We start from the raw sequence: 18,850 nt of genomic DNA, 5'->3' as shown, positions 1-18,850 counted from the left end.
GGCCCGTGTTCTGGCATGGGCTTGAGACTCACTCTTGCAGACCCTAAACAGTAATACCTGGTGGGTCCACCATGTGTCTTTGCTAAACCAGTAAATGAATGAGTACGTGTGCTGTGACCCCAAAGCAAAGTAAATGCCACCCAGAGGTCTGTCATCCACTTCTGGGCTTTTCTGTCTAGCATGTCTGTGTATTGAGTGCCCCCCAGGAGGCCTGTCTCCCTGCCTGAGCCTCAGTTTCCCCATCAGGAAAATGGTGGTAACAGTTCTTGGTCAGGCTGTCATGAGACTCAAGTGAAGTTCCCCAGAGGGTCCTGCCCATCATTGGGGAACTTAGGGACAGAGCAGGCCTTGAACAAGTGGAGAACCACCTGTCAGAAGGCTCCTGGGCCATGTGAAATGACCTGAAGGGGCAGGCCTGGTCAGCATCGTCTGCCCCCCTGTTTGTTTTGCCACAGAACAAGGTTATCTGTGACATTAGACTCCTAGGTTGTGCTGAGGAGGTAGGGTACCAAATTGCTATTGACATCTCCCTTGGTGGGGGGGGGTCCCTCCTCCGCCCCACCTTGCATACCCAAGGTTGATCTTTGTATTTAAGATCTGGCTACAGTTCTTTCACTAAATGAAGACTGAAAACGTTTTTAAAGCAAGTTCATGCCCTGGAGGCCAGTTAGCTCCCTGGCACTCTGAATTGGGTTGGGCGGGGTCAGTATTTGAGCCATCAGCTGCAAATCCCTCTGGGTTCCTGAGGGGCTGAAGTTGTGTGCTTGCTATTCCTGGCAGGTCCCTGCGGGGAGTGTGGGGTTGTTCTGGTTGGCTAGAGGATGGAGGAGAGGGATGTGGAAGCTTGCTTCACTTGGTACAGCTTCACTGACTGCTTGGTTTCTCTGAGCCACGGATTCTTCCCCTGTGAAATGTGGGCATCCATCACACGATGGGTGAGGGTGCTTGGTGACCAGATCTTACTCTGGAAAATGTTAGGTATTGGGCATGGATAAGGGCTTCCCTAGTGGTTCAGCGGTAAAGAATCTGCCTGCAGTGTAGGACATGTGGATTCGATCCCTGGGTTGGGAAGATTCCCTGGAGAAGACAATGGCTACTCACTCCAGTATTCTTGCAGGGAGAATTCCATGGACAGAGGAGCCTGGTGGGCTATAATCCACGGGGTCGCAAAGAGTTGGACAGGATTTAGTGACTAAACAACAACAATCCCGGAAAGGCTTGGACAGTTCATGAACTGGAGGGTGGGAGGGACCTGACCAGAGGTGCCTGGAAGGATCGATGGCTCTGCCCTTTGTGGCTTGCCGAGGGGATTAATAACAAAGGTCAGTGGGATGAGGCAGCCTTCCCAGGGTGTTTGCCCAGAGGGACCATCTTCTTGGAGCCCGTGGTTCCTGGTGAGTAGCCATAGGAGTGAGAGCTCAGGTGTGCCAGCCACCTGGCTACTCTGGCCTCGGACTCTAGACACCACTGGACGCCTGCACACATTCCTGTTCCCCTGCCTCTTAGCTGCTTCCAGAAGGCTGCTCAGATGGCCTGGCACCCCCCCAAAGGTGGGCTCACAGCCCCGTGCCCATTGCCTTTTTGAGCCCTTCAGGCAGCTTTTCTTGGAAACTCCTGAGTGCTCTTAGGGGAGGCATCAGTAGTAGCCTGTCGTTCCTGTTGAGAACGCTTATAGTTGGGCTTCTCTGGTGGCTCAGACAGTAGAGAATATGCTTGCAATACAGGAGACCTGAGTTTGATCCCTGAGTCAGGAAGATCCCCTGGAGAAGGGAATGGCTACCCACTCCAGTATTCTTGCCTGGAGAATTCCATGGACAGAGGAGCCTGGCGGGCTACAGTTCGTGGGGTTGTAAGAGTTGGACGCAACTGAGCAACGTTCACACACAGGCTTACAGTCTAGTAGAGATGACATCTCTAGTGGAGATGAAAATAATTGGTGGTCACTCCAGCTCCAGTTGGAGAAGGAAATGGCAACCCACTCCAGTATTCCTGCCTGAAGAATCCCGTGGACAGAGGAGCCGCTTTCCCTGTCTCCAGCTCCAGCGGTCTTCCCTGGAACAGGCTCAGCCCATGGTACTCAGCTTAGACACCTAGATGTGCAGCCTCTGGGTATAAGTAGGCTGGTGGAGGAGGGGTCTGCTGTGGGTTTTTTTTTTTTTGCTGCACCAGGTCTTAGTTGTGGCATGTGGGATATAATTCTCTGACCAGAGATCAAGCCCAGGTCTCCTGCATTGGGAGCACGGGGACTTAGCCAGTGGACCACCAGGGAAGTCCCTCTTGTTTTTTTAAAGACACTTGCTGAAAACAAAAACCCCAAACACTTGCCAGCCCATCTAAACCATCCAGACCACCCCAGAGGCCTGATTGACTGCGATTCCCGTAACCCCCCAGCTCTGTAACCAGAGTCAGGGAGAGTAGCATCTGCTTTATATAGAAGTGGAAACTGAGGCCCATGGAGGGAAGAGGCTGCTTTGATTGATGGAAAGGGGCCCCAGAGGCTGTTAAAAATTTCCCTCCAGCCCTTAGCAGTGGGCTGGTAGGTCTCACCTTGCTCCCTGGGCCGTTGCCATTGGCAACCAACTTCCCCTGTTGGTTCTGGGGGCCCTTGAGGGGAAGAGGGAAGAAGGTGGAAGCCAGGCTGTCAGTCAGTCAGGTGGCATTTGGGTGTCAGTGTCAGTGGGTTAGTGCTGGTGACAGTCGGAGGAGGGCCGGGGCACATCAGAGTCATCCGGTGCACAGGCCCAGATCTTGCTACGAATTGTTCCCAGTACTGGGGAAATTCTATGCAGGGATGCCTCACTTTGTGCAAAAAGATGCCTTCCTACCCCTCCTCCCTCCACCTTATACACACAAAGGAAATTTGAAGAGAAGCAAAGACGGCTAGAGACAGACTAGGCTAACGTTAAGGTCTGCTTGGTTCAGGCAGCCTTAGCTCCTGTCCCGGCCCAGCTGTTCTCCAGCCCTGTGGCCTTCTGCTAATTGCTTAGTCCTGCTGAACCTCAGTTTACTCATCCGTAAAACAGGGGTCAAGGCCCCGGTGTCCACTGGCAGTGCAGGGGAGCAGTGCTTAGCACCATGCCTGACACCCCCGAGCGCTCAGTAAGGAGTTGCTGTTGTAAGAAGAATTGGAACGCTGCGGTGGGTTGGTTACTGTTTATTGAGTGTCATCTCGGTCCTGCCAGAGGCTTGGCACTCAGGGGAGACAGAGCTGGGTGAGGATCAGATTGGTTGCCATCCAGAAGGGCGGACAGATCAATTGACGATCGAGTGGGCAGGTCACAGTCAGTGCTGGGAGGAGGACACAGGCGGAGTCTGACATCCGGAAAGGGGTGTTGCCTGCTGCATCAGGGGCTGGGAGGGCTTCCTGGAAAGGGGGTGTGGCAGCGGAGCTTCAAAGAAGACAAGAGAGAGAGAAAGTGGACGGGAGGGCATCCCAGGCAGATGCAGAGTTTCATACTGGAAGATGTGGACAGTGGATGTTGATGACAATTGACCTTTCTTGGGCTCTTAGTCTGTGCTGGGCCCTGGAGTGCTTTAATTCCCATAACCAACTCTGGGAAGTGGGTATGATCCCGTTTTGTAGTTCCAAAACTGGGCCATAGGGAAGTTAGAAAACTTTTCCAGGCTCACACAGCATGGAAGACGAGTGTTCAGCCTCCGAGACCCGGACTTTGGAGACCACACACACTGGCGGCCGCTTGAGCCGCTGCCTTGCCCGACGGGACCCAGGACTAGTTGTTGGCAGATAGATGCTTGTTAGCTAATGGGACGGCCCGCTAGTTGGGCAGGCTGAGGAGTCCCCCTGCCCACCTCAGTTTCTTCATCTGTAAAATGAGAATAACCCATGTCCATGAAATAAGATGAGGTTCTTGGGCAGAGTGTGCACTATGGGGTGTATTCAGAGAGTGTCTACTCCAGTTCCTTGACCAGGCTGTGGTTGCTGGGTAGACGATATTCAGTCTTAAGGCAGTCCCCTCCGCAGCCCCTGCCAACTGTCCTTGTTCAAGAGTCCGTGGGACTTGGGCTGGATTAGATAGAATGTGGGCAGAGTGCCCAGCACAGCACTGGGAGGCGCATAGCTCCTGTACACAGTAGTCATTTTCATGATGCTGTCTTATCTCTCGATATTAGTAATTATTACTGATGGTCCTCTCATCAGTCCAGTAGGGGTGATTTTAGCCACACTTTATAGAAAACGGCTTGGTGGGTGAATAATGCCTCCAAAGTCACAGTGCTTGACAAGACACTGAGATTCTGAATTGGGTGTGTTGCACCCCTGACCCTGTGCTACGTCATGGGAAGGCTCTGGCAAAACAGGCCTTCTTGGGATTTCCCTAGTGATCCAGTGGTTAAGACTCCATGCTTCCAGTGTAAGCGGTGCAGGTTCGATCCCTGGTCAAGGACTAAGATTCCATATGCCCTGTGGTATGGCCAAAAAAAAAAAAAACACAAACCAACAGACCCAAGGCTTGAGACATCCTTCTAAAGCACACCCATTGTGTAAGGTGCAGCATGCTCGCGGCACGTGGTGTGCACACACACTTTCTCTCACTTGGACACTTCAGCTCGTGATAGCATCTCTGCTCCACCAGCAGGGCACGTACCCTGGGTGTGTGAGCATGCCCTAAACCCAGTCCAGACCCTGGGCTACTCTGTCTTCCAAGAACACAACAGCTCCAGCCCAGAGAAAGCAGTGTTACCCGCAGCTTGACCCAGTGCGGTTATAACAACAACACAGTGGGAGAAATGTCCATAGCTTGGGGTCGCCTGCTACCCAACCCCGCTCCCTGGGGAACCCCTGCAGGGGTAGTCTTCTGGCAGACACATCACTGCTGTTCTCCTCTCAGCCCTGCTGGGAGGAGGTGGTTGGCTCCCTCAGTTGGTAAACTGGGCCCTGTGGCCTTGAGTGTTTCGGTCTCTGGGCCGCATGTGCCCATGGCCCTGAGCCAGGCACCACTGGGAAGGACCAGCGAGGACACAGGGATCCCAGTGGCGCTCTGTCCCCTGGGGCGTGGGAGCAGAGAGCCAGGCCCTGAGCACGTCCCCAGTTGAGACTGGAGGCTCGTCTCCCCGAGGGCTGGCCCCACTTGTAGCTACCATGCTCGTGCTAATTCTTTGTTGATTTAGAAGCCTCTTCAGGATCGTGCAGTGCCTTAGGGCCACTCTTGTGGAGAGGAACTGTAATCCCTTAAATATAATAATCCCCCTTGCTGGACACATTAAAGAACAGCTTCCTGTACATGAGCCCGTTGGCACCCTCCAGCAGTCCTCTGGGGGCAAAGGCCCAGGCTTATCATCCCGGGTTGTTCGTGAAAAGCAGGTAGGTGACTTTTGTGACTTTCCAGAGTCACATGTCCAGTACCCTATGAAGCTCAGAGTCAGAATCCAACCTGAAGGCTAGTTCTGGTGTCCGGGACAGACGGCAGATGCTTGGCATACATGTGGGTGCTCCCCACTCATGTCAGGCATTACAAGTAGGTCACAGTAACTCTTTCCTCCTGACCCAGGTTCAGAGTTTCTTTTCCATACAGCATTTTAGTCATTGTCAGTCAAACGACATTGGCATGTGAGATGAGTTCCTTGTTATTGGTGTCACACTTCAGACTGGAAGTCGGCCAGTGATGTTGTGTGAGTTTCCTGGCTCTTTGGATTTCCAGGTAAGTGAAAGTTGGAGGCACGGCATCACTGTATTCCAGTTGGAAGCCCCGTACCTGTCTGATGGAGCCAAGCGCCAGCTTCCAGGAGGGCCCTGGCACATCTCATCGGGTGTGTGGTGTCTGCCTGAAGAAGAGCCGCTTGAATCGGAGTGCCTACTGGCCAGCCAGAAGGGGATGGACGGCGGGGACCAGCCAACTGCCGAAATGTGATCGAACCCGCCTCGTTGGAAGACGCGCGAGCAGCCTTCTCTTCCAGATGCTCTGAATTCCACTCCACATGTTGATTTCTCTTCGGAGGTCCCCAGGATGACCTTTTACACCATGCACGACCCTCCTAGGATGTGGGGATGCTGAGCGGTGGAGAGATGAGGAAGTTGGGGGGTGGGTGTGTGGCTGGCATGGCATTGCAGGCGCCATCCTTGGAAATCCTGTCTTGGTCAAAATGACACGGTCAGGTACTCAGACTGCTGGGCAAGTCTGAGTTCTAATCCCATCCTGAGCGTCCTCATGTACCAGGTTTGAGCTGAAGGTTGAGTTTGAAGTCCTCGTTCAAGCTGAACCTTGGATTCTGCAGCTGCCCTCATAGAGCTGGACTGTGAGCACAGGTGACCGTGGCGCCTCTCCTCCTCAGCCCTTCTTCCACGCTGAGCCACAGAATCCGAGCGCCATGGTCACCTAACGAGTGGCTCTCTTGTTTTGATCGCGTAACTCTTCAAACATCAGCTGATTTCTTGCTGTCAGCCACCATGTGGATGTTCTTGACCTTGGTTTTCAAGATGCCTTTTCATCCGTCCACTTAGTTGCACAGTCCGTCTCATCTCCCCTAGCAGCGTGACCCCTGCCCCCCACCTTCCTGCCCACAGGCAGGCTCCCTGGTTCATCCCCAACCCTAAACCCGCAGAGCCTTTTTTTCAGTAAGTTCAGCTCAAACCCTCGCCTTTTCCTGACTCTACTCGGCCCCTCCTTTTGAGAGGACTTTTTCCCACATGAAATACAGATTTAAAGAAAGTCAGCTGTAATGGTTAGAGGGACCTTACAGGACATAGACTTCAGTGGTTTTTTTTTAACTTACTTTTTTTTTTCCCCCTTTTTAGCAGGAGATCCCTTTCTTTAAGTGAAGTCTTAGGTGGCAGGCCAAATAGTGTAACAGAAAGACAGAGCCATCTACCAGTTTAAGGGGTGTGGGATGCCAAAGGTCACACCTGCTAAGCTTCCAACCGTTATGCCTCCTCCCGTGGCCCCCATGGTCACTCTGTGGTTTAGTCCAACTCCCAGATGGAGAGGTTGTGCCCAGGATAAGGAGATGACTTGGCTGAAGATTCTTCAGGAAGTGAGAGTCACGGGGGTCCCCAGGTCCCCCAACCATATCCTGGGTGCTGTCAAGCGATCAGGCTTCCCCAGCTCTTCAGTGAGATGTTTGGACATGTTTCAGTAAAGGATCTGCAGCTGGATCCTTTTGGGAAATGCAGGGTTCAGCAGTTTCTCTAGAGTAGGACTTCTCAAGAGTTTCCAGTGCATTAAGATGCATTGCAGATCTTAGAAGTGGGATAGCATATATGAGGTGGATAAACAGAGTGAAACGCAGCGTGTCGGACATTTATTTGACCACGGGACCTCATCTGGTTGAGGAATCCTAAAACTTTAATCAAAAGTACAGGCTAAGAGATGACTGGGTTGTCTGTTGGTCCCCAGTTTTTTTGAGATACGGACAACTGTGGGTCCAGGTAGCGCTCACCGTTTCCTGGGCTGTATCTCCATCCTTTGGAGCCTTCTGTCTTTCTTCACTAAGCATCTGTTTTGTTGGGTAATGGGCTCCTGTAAGCCTCTGCCCTTCCGTGTCAATAGATAGTATCCATCTTTTTCAGTGATCACAAAGTATTCTGCTTCTTGGATGTGACAATTTATCAGTCCCTCGCTGTGTAGCATTAAGATTCTTTCCAGTTTCCTCATACTGTAAACAAACTCTGATGAACATGTTGTTATTGTTTAGTTGCTAAGTTGTATCCGACTCTGTGATCCCATGGCCTTTAGCCTACCGGGCTCTTCTGCTCATGGGATCTCTCAGGCAAGAATACTGGAGTGGGTTGCCATTTCTTTTTCCAGAGGATCATCCCGACCCAGGGATTGAACCCACATCTCTTGCATTGCAGGCAGATTCTTTACCACTGAGCCACCAGGCAAACCGTGATGAACATCTTCGTGGCAAAATGTTTGTGCACGTGTACGTGATGATATTCTTAGATGTGGAATGCTTGGGGCGTATGGTATACACAACACACTTTAAAAACAAAAGGCTGTCAGAACTGCCAGCACATTGCTTCACAAGCTGGGTGCTGCTTCCCAACTTTGTCCTGGCAGAGCTACTCACGAGTGCCTTTGGAAGGGGCTGACTGTCAAAGCGCCTTAGGCCCTTGGGAAGTCAGAACTGGCCTCGTGTCCTTGGCTGTGCCACCTCTCTGGCCTGTCTGGCCCTGGAGGGCTCCTTGTTCTTTGTGCTCTCACCCTCCTGATGTTCGTCTCCAGGGGAGGGCTCTGTGGGGACCTCCCCCATGTTAATTGATTTAGATGCTTTTCCTTGTGTAAGAGTTTGGTGGTGGAGACCCATTTATCTGGATGCTTTTTACATCCCAGAAACCTTGCGTGAGAGGCACAGATTGGACTACAGAGACAATGGGGCATCGGGGACCTTGCCCACAAGGTTTCTGTCGCCACTTTTATTGCCTGGCTCTTGCCTGACTCCCAGTGACGACTGGTGTTCTCAGAAGGGGAGTCTTGGGGGGGGGGGCTTTATAGGCAGAAGTGGTTGGTAGCATTCTTTTGTTTTTTCCTCTTTCTTTTGCCCAGGTAGATCATTTTGGAGAGGGAGTGCCCCATGGATGTAGGTTAGGGTAGACTGGGATTAAGGCTTCACAGTCAGGGGGAGGCAGCCATACTCCTGTATGCCCAGCACCTGATCAGGAGGACTTCAAGTGGAGCCTCGTGGGAATCTCAGCGTGAATTGAATCAGGCTCCCTTCGCCACGAGGGATCAAGGCTCCGAGAGGTTTAGAAACCTGAACAAGGTTTCTCCGCCGTAAGGCATGTGTGTGCGCTGAGTCACTTCAGTTGTGTTTGACTCTTTGCGACCCCGTGGACTGTAGCCCGCCAGGCTCCTCTGTCCCTGGGGATTCTCCAGGCAAGAATACTGGAGTGGGCTTCTCTGCCGTCCTCCAGGAGATCTTCCTGACCCAGGGATTGAACCCATGTCTCTTACGTCTCCTGCATTGACAGGCGGGTTCTTTACCACTGGTGCCGCCTAGGAAGCCCTCACTGTAAGGGGAGCCATGGTATTGGGACTGGAAGCCAAGTTTGTCTAAATCCAAGTTTCTGGTTCTTTTTTAAAATTTTTTTGGAGTGGGGGGCACACTGCGTGGCTTACGGGATCCTAGCTCCCTAATTCCCTGACCAGGGGTCGAACCTGGGCCCTCAGCACTGAAAGTTCAGAGTCCTCAACACGAGGCCTCTAGGAAATTCCCCAAAGCTGGTTCTTACCTGCTTTCTGTCTGGGAAAACTGAATACCTCTCAAGTTTTTTAGAGTTAAATGTGAGTGGTTTCAAGGTCTTTTGTGGGAGGTGAGTTTAACATGACTCTTGTTATTTTTAATTACATAAGTAATATCCAAGTACTTCTTGTGTTAATTATTGCTAAATTATAGAGGTCTATGAAATAAGAAGTAAAGAGAACCCCCTACTTTCTTGCCCCTTGCTGTCCTCTTCCTTCTGGTAATCAGGTTTAACCAGTTGGAGGGCCTCCTCCTAGACCTTTTTCTGTGCATTTGCATGCATTAATATCTGTCTTGATGGAGCCCTAAAAACCATTCAGTTCTGACTGGAGGCCCCATTATTTACCTGCTCGATTTCTTTAATTTCAGCAAACCTGAATTGAATAGTAGCCTACTAACTAACTGTAACTTGGGTTAACTCACCCATCCTGGGAGATGAAGCACGAGTTTCATCTGTGTACTTAGGATAACAGTCTGGAGTATCGCAGTGTTGTTGGCAGGATTATAAGAAAACCATGTAGCAGTCCAGTGTAAGGTATGAATGAGAAGGTTCCGGAAAGTTACCTGAGTTTGTGCTCCATGTTGCAGGATATGAGAATGGATATAGTTAGTACTCTAACTCAGAGTTGTGTGGACAACAACTATATAAATATCCATGAATACGAAATTAGCTGTAAATAAGCTATATATGCCATCAGAGAGATGTTAGCGACAGTTGGAGCTCCAGGCTCCAGGAAAGAACAGTTAGCCCACAGAGGGAATTAGAGAAGGTCTTTTTGGAGGAAGTACCCTCCAAGAAGCAGGGTGGGGGCATTAGCAGTGTTATTTAACTCTTGCTTTGTCCATGCAGTGTTCTAAGTTCTCTATGTAAACTAACTCACTTAAACCTATACCATAACTATGAGGTCAGAGTTAGAATTAGTTTTCTAGATGAGAAAACTGACGCAGAGAGGTGAAGTAACCTGCCCAAGGTTACACAACAGTGTATGTCTGAGCCGGGATTTGAGCACTGGCGTTCCATGTTCCTAGACCCTGGCCGGGGCAGTGCAGGAACAGTGGGAGCGTGGCTGGGGTGGGAGACAGCTGTTGGCAGATCTGGGAAACAGCAGGGTGTGCGGGTGAAAGGGGGTGGTGGTTCATGATGTGGTTGGATGGGGTGATCGCAAGCAGATCAGGGAGCCTAATACCAGAGTCCCCAATACCTGGGATTGATCACTGGGCCTCATCCCACCCTAGCTCTGGCACGTGTGTGGAGGGCGCCTGGCCTCCCTGGCATCCTCCATGAGAGTGGCCGCTCCCGATGCCTGGCTTCCTCCCCCAGGCCACTTGGGGAGCTCGTAGGCAAGCTTTGGGCTGTGCAGTTCCTTAGCTATTGTTTTCACTCCAAGTTCTCAGATAGAATAGTTATGATCGGCATTTTGGTTATTGGTTTTTTGAAAGTAATTTAAGAAAACCTTAACTCCAGACCTCACTGCAGACCTCCAGACCTCCACTCACCATTGTGCGTGCACACGCACACACACACATGTACAAAAGCATGCCTGCACTCACTTAGGGCACCATGTTGCTGACACGACAGAGCGTGTCCTCACCTCTTGTACCCTGGCTGCCAGGTGCCTCTCGACATGTGTGTGCGATGCCCTTTGATTGCCTCACTGTGCGGCACAATGGAGCCTCTGTTGACATGCCAGCTAATTAATTTTAACTTTGCAATGTTGCTCCATCTACTTGTGCTGTCCAGGTTGTCCAGTGTTTTCTGGGTGCGGATTCGAGGAAAGGTCTGGAAACGGATGGAGGATGTGGATTCTGACCCTTCCTCTGGGCCCCTCCTCCCCCTTCTGTGAGCTGGAGGGGACCCAGGTGGACCCTTTTCCTCTTTGCCTGATTTTTCCACAGCTGTTCAGAGGGGAAATGCTGGGCTCTCCTTTTGGGAGAGGTCTTAATTGCCAGGGTGTTAAAACAATTGAGCACGAACCTCACTAACACGGTCTCGTCCAGGGCTGAGTTGTGTGAGAACCAGAAAAAACTGAAATTGCAGACAACTGGTTAAAAAAAACAAAGCTGTTGGGGTTTGGCACTGTTGAGTTCACTCTGCAGAGAGGAGGGGTGCCTGGGCAGGATCTGTAATTAGCACGTGTGCTTTGGGTGCATAGACGGGGTATTTCTAAAAGTCTTAGAATAGTCTGTCGTTTTGGATATTAATTTGCTTAGTGCATCCCGTGTTGTCCTCTGCCCCTCCCCATTTTTCACATTTCTGATGTTAAGCTTGGCTCAGGCATTGATATTTGTTTGTAAGGTTTGATTTTCTGTTTATATTTTCCCCTGCTGCTGGTGTTGCGTTGTGAGAAGCCTCATCCCTTACTTTGTGTTTGGTGGAATCTGGTTGAAGGACAGGGGGGACCTCAGTCTTTCCAGCCGTTGGACCCTGGCAAGTACCTCCCTCTCTCCAGGCCTCAGTTTCCCCATCTGTAAAGTGGGGATGCTGGATTAGCTGTCTTCATGCTTGGAAGCCTGTCTGTTATCACATCCTTTATAATGGAGTGCATTTGACTCTGGAGTAGGGTTCAGCAAACTGTTTTCTATAAACGGCCAGATAGTAGATATTGTTGGCTTTGTAGATTGTATGGTCTCTGGCACCACTCCTCAGCTCAGCGTTGTAGCACAAAAGTAGGCACAGTCACTGCAGAAGTGAATGGGTTGTGGCTGTGTTCCAGTAAAACTTTATTTACAGATACAGGTGGCGGGCCAGGTTTGGCTCATGGATCTTAACTTGCCTTCCACAGCTCTAACACATTCTCTTCTCACACACCAGGCTAGTCTGAAGAAAAGAAGTATTTGAATTAAGGACCAACTGCCGAGCCTTCCCGAGGGCTTACCTTGCCAGGATCCTGGTCCGTCCCCTGTGTTCCTCCTCTGGTAGCTGGGGAGGTTGCCCATCCAGACACCTGTAAAGAGAGGTGTGCCTGCTCTGTGCAAATCACCATTTCCTGAAAAACTGTAAGATTTGGTAAATCCCGGGTTAAGTCTGATTAAGGGAACTCTACCAAAAAATAATAATCTGCCTTTTCCTGTGATATACCTTTCCAGTGGGAGAAAAAAAATCAAACTTTGTTTTTTGCTCTTGTCAGTGTAGTGGTTTTATTGACATTAAAAAAAATTCTTGGTATACAAGGTAGTTTCCTGGACAATTGTGTTGTGCTTCTCTTACCCCCTGACACAAAACTTCTTGGTTTTTTAAGAGGCTGTTTCTCGGAGAGCCAGAGAAGACTGGCTCGTGGGGGTAAAGTCGTCTGAATAAGGGTTATCCCTCTTCTTTGTAACTGTCCAATGTAATACCACATGGCAGATTTGGTAGCAGAACTTCCTCTCATTTCCTTGAGTTGTGCTAAATACTTTTCTTCCAGGTGAAGACGCATTATTTACTTTATTGCTGAAGGCTCTGTGTGTCCTCCTTCGTACCGGGGAGAAGGAACACTTATCCCCATTTCCCAGATTGGTAAAACGAGGCAGCAGACGGTTCAGAGGTTTGCAGTTCGGGATTGAAAATCTCATTGTGATAAGTCGGGTGTCTTTATCATTCACCCTGTGAAAACAGAATTGTGACTCAGCAAACAGTATCTGGGCATTCAGGGGTGCTGTGCTTTTGGGGGCTTCTTAAGGCCTGGTGCCTCCCTTCCCAGGAATGCCCTCCAGAGAATGGTGATCCTGAAGGTGGAGGCTGGGAGAATTATGCCACGTTCCTCTTTCCAACCCATGTAAATAAGCAGTCTAAGTAGAACAATAGTATGCTCTGCAAACCCACTTTGAGATCATTCCCTCTGTCTCACCAACCCCATCCAATAAGATTAAGACCCCTGGGAAGTGCACTGCTCTTGTAAATGCAGGCTTTGCTGTTATCTAGGGGAGAGAATGAAAGAAAAAAAATTCACCACTAAAAGCAGAACTAACCCTGGGGGCAGCCTAGCTTGTGGCTGAGATGCTCTGACAAATGTTTGGACAGCTTAAGAAGATAAACTAGAACTTAAATAAATAAAACCAACTACCTGGTCTATGAAAAATTAGATTTGAGGCCCTGTTGTTTTCTGAAGCTTTCAAGGCCAGGAGCTTATGGGGTAGGAAACATACCATTCCTGATGGAATAACTTCTTCCCCGGGTCTCGGGAACCCTTTGCCTGTGCAGGGGCCACCTGGAGGAGCAGGGGTGGGGTGGAGCATCCACTTGTTGGGTCCTCACTCACCAGTGGACTGCCACTGTGGTCGGAGAGGGGGCAGTAAGTCTGAGCCCAGATGCTCCTCTACCACTCATTAGCTAAGTCACTCTTTGCACAGAGCAACCCCTGGTGACCCCCACTCTTTGCCAGATTGTTTTGGGGATGTGAGGACTGTTGATGTAGTTGAGTCTGCACTCCTTGGGCTCTTCATCGAGCACCTACTTGGTGCTGGGATTGTTCATTTGGTACAGTGCTGGCAGCAAGCCCTCAGTGTGCTCCAGGGGCTTCCTGGTGCAGAGTGAGGAAATGAGTGATGAGTGGCAGCGGGAGGTTTTTCCTCGCTAGGATGTTTTTGTGGCTCTGTGTATTTGTGGTCTCCTCTGCTTGTCCTTAGCATGGAGGTGAAGACCTGCATGTGGATGATTAAATAAGATGCCCACCTGTGAATGAAAAGATGTGAAATTCTAAAGTTTGCTTTAAGCCACCCAGGAAACCTTTGCCAGGCCTTGAACCCCTTGCTTTTGTGAACTCTTTCAGGTATTTCCCCCATCTCCCTAAGTCTCTATCCAGGAGAACTTCTGGTTGCACCCTCTTTCAAGTGTGAAAGGGAGGACTGAACCCACAGGGTGGGGGAAGATGGTAACACCTCCCACTCAGGGAGAGTTAAAAATGAGGCCTTTCACCTTTTAACGATAACGCACATTGCCCGGCAGCATCACTGCGGCGTGGGGGGCCTGAATGCATCCGGTGTGTCCAGAAGGGTCACTTATCTTGATTTTGGCTGTCACTTCTGTTGCTCATAGATGCTGTGTTGATATATACCACTGATTAGGGCCTGGCTTGTTTTGCTGGCTGCTGGGCCATGAGAAGGAGGGTGGGGCGGCCCCTGCTCTGTGAGAATAGGTTCTGTATCTCCTCTCTGAGGCCCTGCTGGGACTAGCTATCCCAGAGGCTCTTCCTAAATGCCGTGCCTCCGGGGAGGGCCCAGCTCTACCAGGAGCAGCCACCAGTCTCTGCTTATGCCTTGCCGGCCACCAGTGTGGGTTGACTTGCAGCTTCACAAGGTCTCTTGTCTTCTTTTTAGGGGTGTTCAGTTTTCCAAATATTTCCTCTTCTCTGCTTTAAACTTATTTCCAGTCTTCTGAGAAGGGAGCAGAAAGCTTGAGATGAACTGTTACGTAGAATGTATGTCTTCGTTGTTAGGGCAGGTCAAGTTACAGATCACCAGTCTTTCAATAATGTTGTTTTGTGGACTGGTCCTGATCATCCTTTGACCCCAATTGGCTTCTCCAACTGAGGGTAGAAGTAATTGTAAGGTTTAGAGCTGGACGTGACATGGGCGCCTCTTTTCAGGAGGGTTTGTAGAGCCTGGCTCTCTGCTAACCTTAAGCCTTGCAAAGTGCTTTTATGAACATCATCTTGTAATCCAGGCTGAGCCTCTGTAGAGATAGGTAGGTGTGGCTCTTGTTTCGCAGAGGTGGAAGTTGAGGCTCAGGGAAGTTCATTGGCATCCCTAAGATCCTGTATCCCAGACTGAGCTGAGACTTGCAGTGTCTGTGCTGAAAAGCCTGTGCCTTTTCTGTGGCACCACACTGCCTCCTAGCTTCCTCCCTTGTGGAAACACCTGGGGGGACCCAGGCAGGCTTTCTCAGATCCAGGCCGTCCCTAGGCCAGCTCACCTGGATCACAGGCTTCCAAGCACATTAGACCCGGCTGGGGACCCCCAAACCCCTCCAGTGCTGTCACTTTTATGGTTGAGAAGAGATGGCCTGGAGAGAAAGTGAGTTGCCAAGATCATACAGTGGATGTATCTGTTGATTCTTTTGGAGACTTGTTGAGCATACCGAGCGCCAGTGTTGTGCCACATCCTTGAGGATAAAACAGTAAACAAAAGGCAAAATTTCCTACCCTTGTGGAGCTCAAGACTGAGGGTCTCATACTCCCACAACTTTTCTCCCTAGGTTTCTAAAGGATAAACCCTTTATCCCACCATGGGCTCGGGGAAGGCAAAGTAATTTTAGTGTAATATTTTGAGCTGAATGCAAGGAGATGGGTGAATCACCTGGAGAGAAGTAGTTATGTAATTGATTTCTCAAGAGAAGAAGAGGCACTGGGATTGCTTCTTCAAGTACAGGGCACAGGTTGTGTGCTGGGCCCGGTTCTGGTCCCTGAGAACTCAGCAAGTGAACAAAACTCTGAAGGAGTTGGCATTTATGATGACATACTTAATTCTCTCGGAAACCTGGTAGTGCTGGACGTCCCGCTTTGCCCACGTGGTGATCACTGATTTGTGATCTGAACATTTCCCCAGGGTAGGTGGTGAGTGCCCGCTGTGGTCTGCCGCCCTGTGTCAGTAGGCTGGGCTGGGACGAGAGGACTAGAGGGCAGCTCGTCCTTCTAAGATGATGAATGCTGACCCGCGACGTTTCTTACGCAGGGTCCACTCCCCAGACTTGTTTTCTGATCTGATTCTCTGCTCCACAGAAATGCCGTAAACATTGGAGTTTTTACATAATAGAGCTTTTCTTACTTCTCCAGCACGTCCGTCACCACCTGCAGCTTTTGCCACAAGAACACAGTGACCTCTGCAGCCAGGAAGGCGGGTGGGTGGAGTTTGACCAAGGATATCGGGAAACCTTCTGTTTATAAAAAGCCCTCCTGCAGGTTGGTGAGAGGCAGGCGGAACATTACATATCCCCTTAGGAGTTCTGTACCTTTTTTTTTTTTTTTTTAAAGGAAAAGCTATTTTAAAATATGAGGGACTTGAATGATCTCCTTTGTGTTTTTCTCCCGTCAGCATTTTATCAGTTGATAACCTCTAGAGTCGTTTTTTCATTTTATCACTTGATAACCTCTAGAGTTCCTTTGGCTCATTTACTCTACAGCCTTTGCTTCACCTCCAGTGACGGGGAGCTCGTTACCTGACAGGACAGCACATTTCAGTTTTAGATAGTTAGAGTGGTTAGAAGTCTGTGTTCTTGGTATTATCGCCATCAGATGGAAAGACTTCCTCTTCCTTATGACAGCTTTTTTTGGGGGGGGGGGTGGGGGTTAATTATAGCAACTCATTCATGTTCTCTGTTCTTCTCATAAAACTCCTCCGCCTCCACCAGTGGGTTTCCATTTAAAATAGCTCCTGTTCTGTTTTGGAAGGCATCTCGCTGGCTTCTGCTTTGCCAGTGTTCTTCTGAAAGTGTAGCTTCCAAAACTGACCTCCAGCCCCCACGCTTTGGCTCGGCACCCTCCAAGTGTCTGGAGTTGGCAGAAGGGAGACACGTGGAGGGGCCGAAGACGCTCTTGAGTCGGGAACTGGCTGTGATCCGCTTTACTCTGTGGTAGGTATTAAGTACGTTCCAAGGCCTGTTTCCTGCTCCCAAATGCCAACATCCCTGCCTCTTATGTGAGGTTTAGTTTAATCCCCAACTTTACCTAAATGTTACTTCTATTATTATTCCAAGCCGTGGGTAGAATTTCCCCATGTCATTGAGCGCGTGGGTGGGGACACAGCAACGGGATGCCGGCTCTGCCTGGAACCCTGCTCCTGAGTGCTTTGTTCCCGGAGTTCTGTCCAGCTGGGATGGTATTGCTCATCTTAGGATGTCTTTGGAGATCAGACTGGACAAGCTCCTCAGTTTACCGGCGGGGGAGAATGAGACCCAGAGAGGTGAAATCCACCTGTTCCCCTTCTTTCACACAGCAGGTTGGCCTTCGTGGCTGGAATCCAGGCTTGTCTCCTGCCCTGGAGCGAGGCCCCAGCAGGACTCCCTGAAAATGAGGGGCTTTTGTTCAGCAGCTGTGGAACTGCTTAGGAAGCTTCTGGTTGGTTAGCTGCAGTCTTGGGGTTTACACCGAAGCACTAAACCTGCCCTTGTTCTTCTCTCCACCGGTGCTGGGTGTGCTGCCCCTAAGGGGGCACACCCGATGAAAATCCAAGAGTTCAGTGTACCATTACATACTAAGTGCACGGCAGGCATGGAGAGCTGTCAGAGCACGGCTGTGAGCTGCTGGATGTGAGGGCCGACTGGTGTGTGAGTCTTCATTTTCGAATGCACTGTTCCCGCACATAGTAAGTGCTCAATAAGGATTTATTGAATGAACCAAAGGATTTGGATAAACAAGACCAAACAATGGATAAGCTTGGTGGCAGCCTGCCCATCTGGTGGGTTAAATGGAAAAACCGGATTCCTTTTTATCTTGCAAATATTCTTAGAGCTCCCGGCTCTTCCTTAATGCTATAGCGGGTTATAAAGGTGCTGTCACAGGTTAGGAAAGGAGACCCTAAGATAAGGACACTGGTGTGCACAGATGGTATAGGAGGTCTGCTTTAAGGGCTGGCTGCCCACTTGCCTTGGCCATGGGGGGGTCCTCCTTTGAGGGGTCTCTCCCCAGTGGCTTCTATCAATATTGCTCAGTGGTGCTCAGGTGCTTGTTAAGTGTGCAGCCTGGTTTCACTCCAGTTGAAGCCGCGCCCTCCTTCTCCCCAGGGGCTGGGCCTGCCCTCACCATCACCCCATGGCCTTGCCTCAGCGCCTCTTTAACCCGGCTGACCCCTCGGCACTCAGAGGGGCTGGGTGACCGGTGAACATGCTAATAAAAGTCATCACCCCTCTGCAGGCGCCGGGCCGTTTGTGGTACGTCTCATTAATTACTTGGCAAAGAGAACATTACGACTTGTAATTCGCTGGACTGGCCTTCCTCTCAGGTGTTCCCCTACGTGGGTGACAGGTGGAGATGGCCAGGCTGGCCGGCAGTGGAGGGCTGAGGTGGTCGGGGGTGGGGGGTGGGGGGTGGGCAGTGGTATGCAGGGTTGAATTTTCTCCTTTTTCTCTGCTAATAGTGTCAGCACTCTCCCCCTGCCCCCCTCCCCCAGCCTTACAGCAGCATTGCCCATCCACATTATACATCCTGCCCTGTGTCCCCACCCCACCCTCTGTGAACCGGAGCCTTCTGTTGAGAGGGGGGGCTATGGCCTGTGTGCAGTCCTTTAGCCTCATTTATCAAGGCCCTGCTGGGGGTGGGGGCTGCTGGGCACCCTGGTGAGACGCTGGCAGGCTGCCCCCCTGCCACCATGGCCAGGGCTTTCCTTACAGTCCCCATTGCCTGTGAACCTTCCTGGCTCCTTGGCTGCTGCCTCCCTTTCCTCCTCTCCTGCCCTCTTTTGACTCCTCTTTCCTCTGAGTGAGCTCAGTCCCCTCTCCTCTCCTCTCCTCCCTTCCCAGGGGTCTTTTCTTGGTCCTCCGCTAGCAGTGCAGACCTCCTGCTGCTCTGTCCCTAGGCCAGTCAGTCAGGAGTCTCTGTTCCCACAGGGAGGCCCATTCACTACCCCCGCCAACACCCCCTGCCCATCACAAAGATGAGATGTGAGGTGGGAGGCTTCACCCCTGTTTTTCCGCCTCTGGGTAGGGTTATCAAGTCTCCTTGTCAAATCCGAGAGGCCGAGG

At 50.7% G+C, this 18,850-nt stretch overlaps 1 protein-coding gene across 3 annotated transcripts in view; it reads left to right on the top strand.

The window, feature by feature from the left end:
- The window catches only part of SSBP3 (single stranded DNA binding protein 3), a 166,442-nt gene that overhangs the window by 29,203 nt on the left and 118,389 nt on the right, over window positions 1-18,850 (top strand). The gene's annotated exons all lie outside the window — the stretch shown is intronic.

The sequence above is a fragment of the Bos grunniens genome, chromosome 3 (assembly GCF_055505025.1).
Source record: "Bos grunniens cultivar Pamir isolate PY7600 chromosome 3, Bosgru_T2T1.0, whole genome shotgun sequence".
Taxonomy (NCBI): domain Eukaryota; kingdom Metazoa; phylum Chordata; class Mammalia; order Artiodactyla; family Bovidae; genus Bos; species Bos grunniens.
Note: the sequence above shows the minus strand (reverse complement) of the source record. Positions and strands in the feature narration are given on the sequence as shown.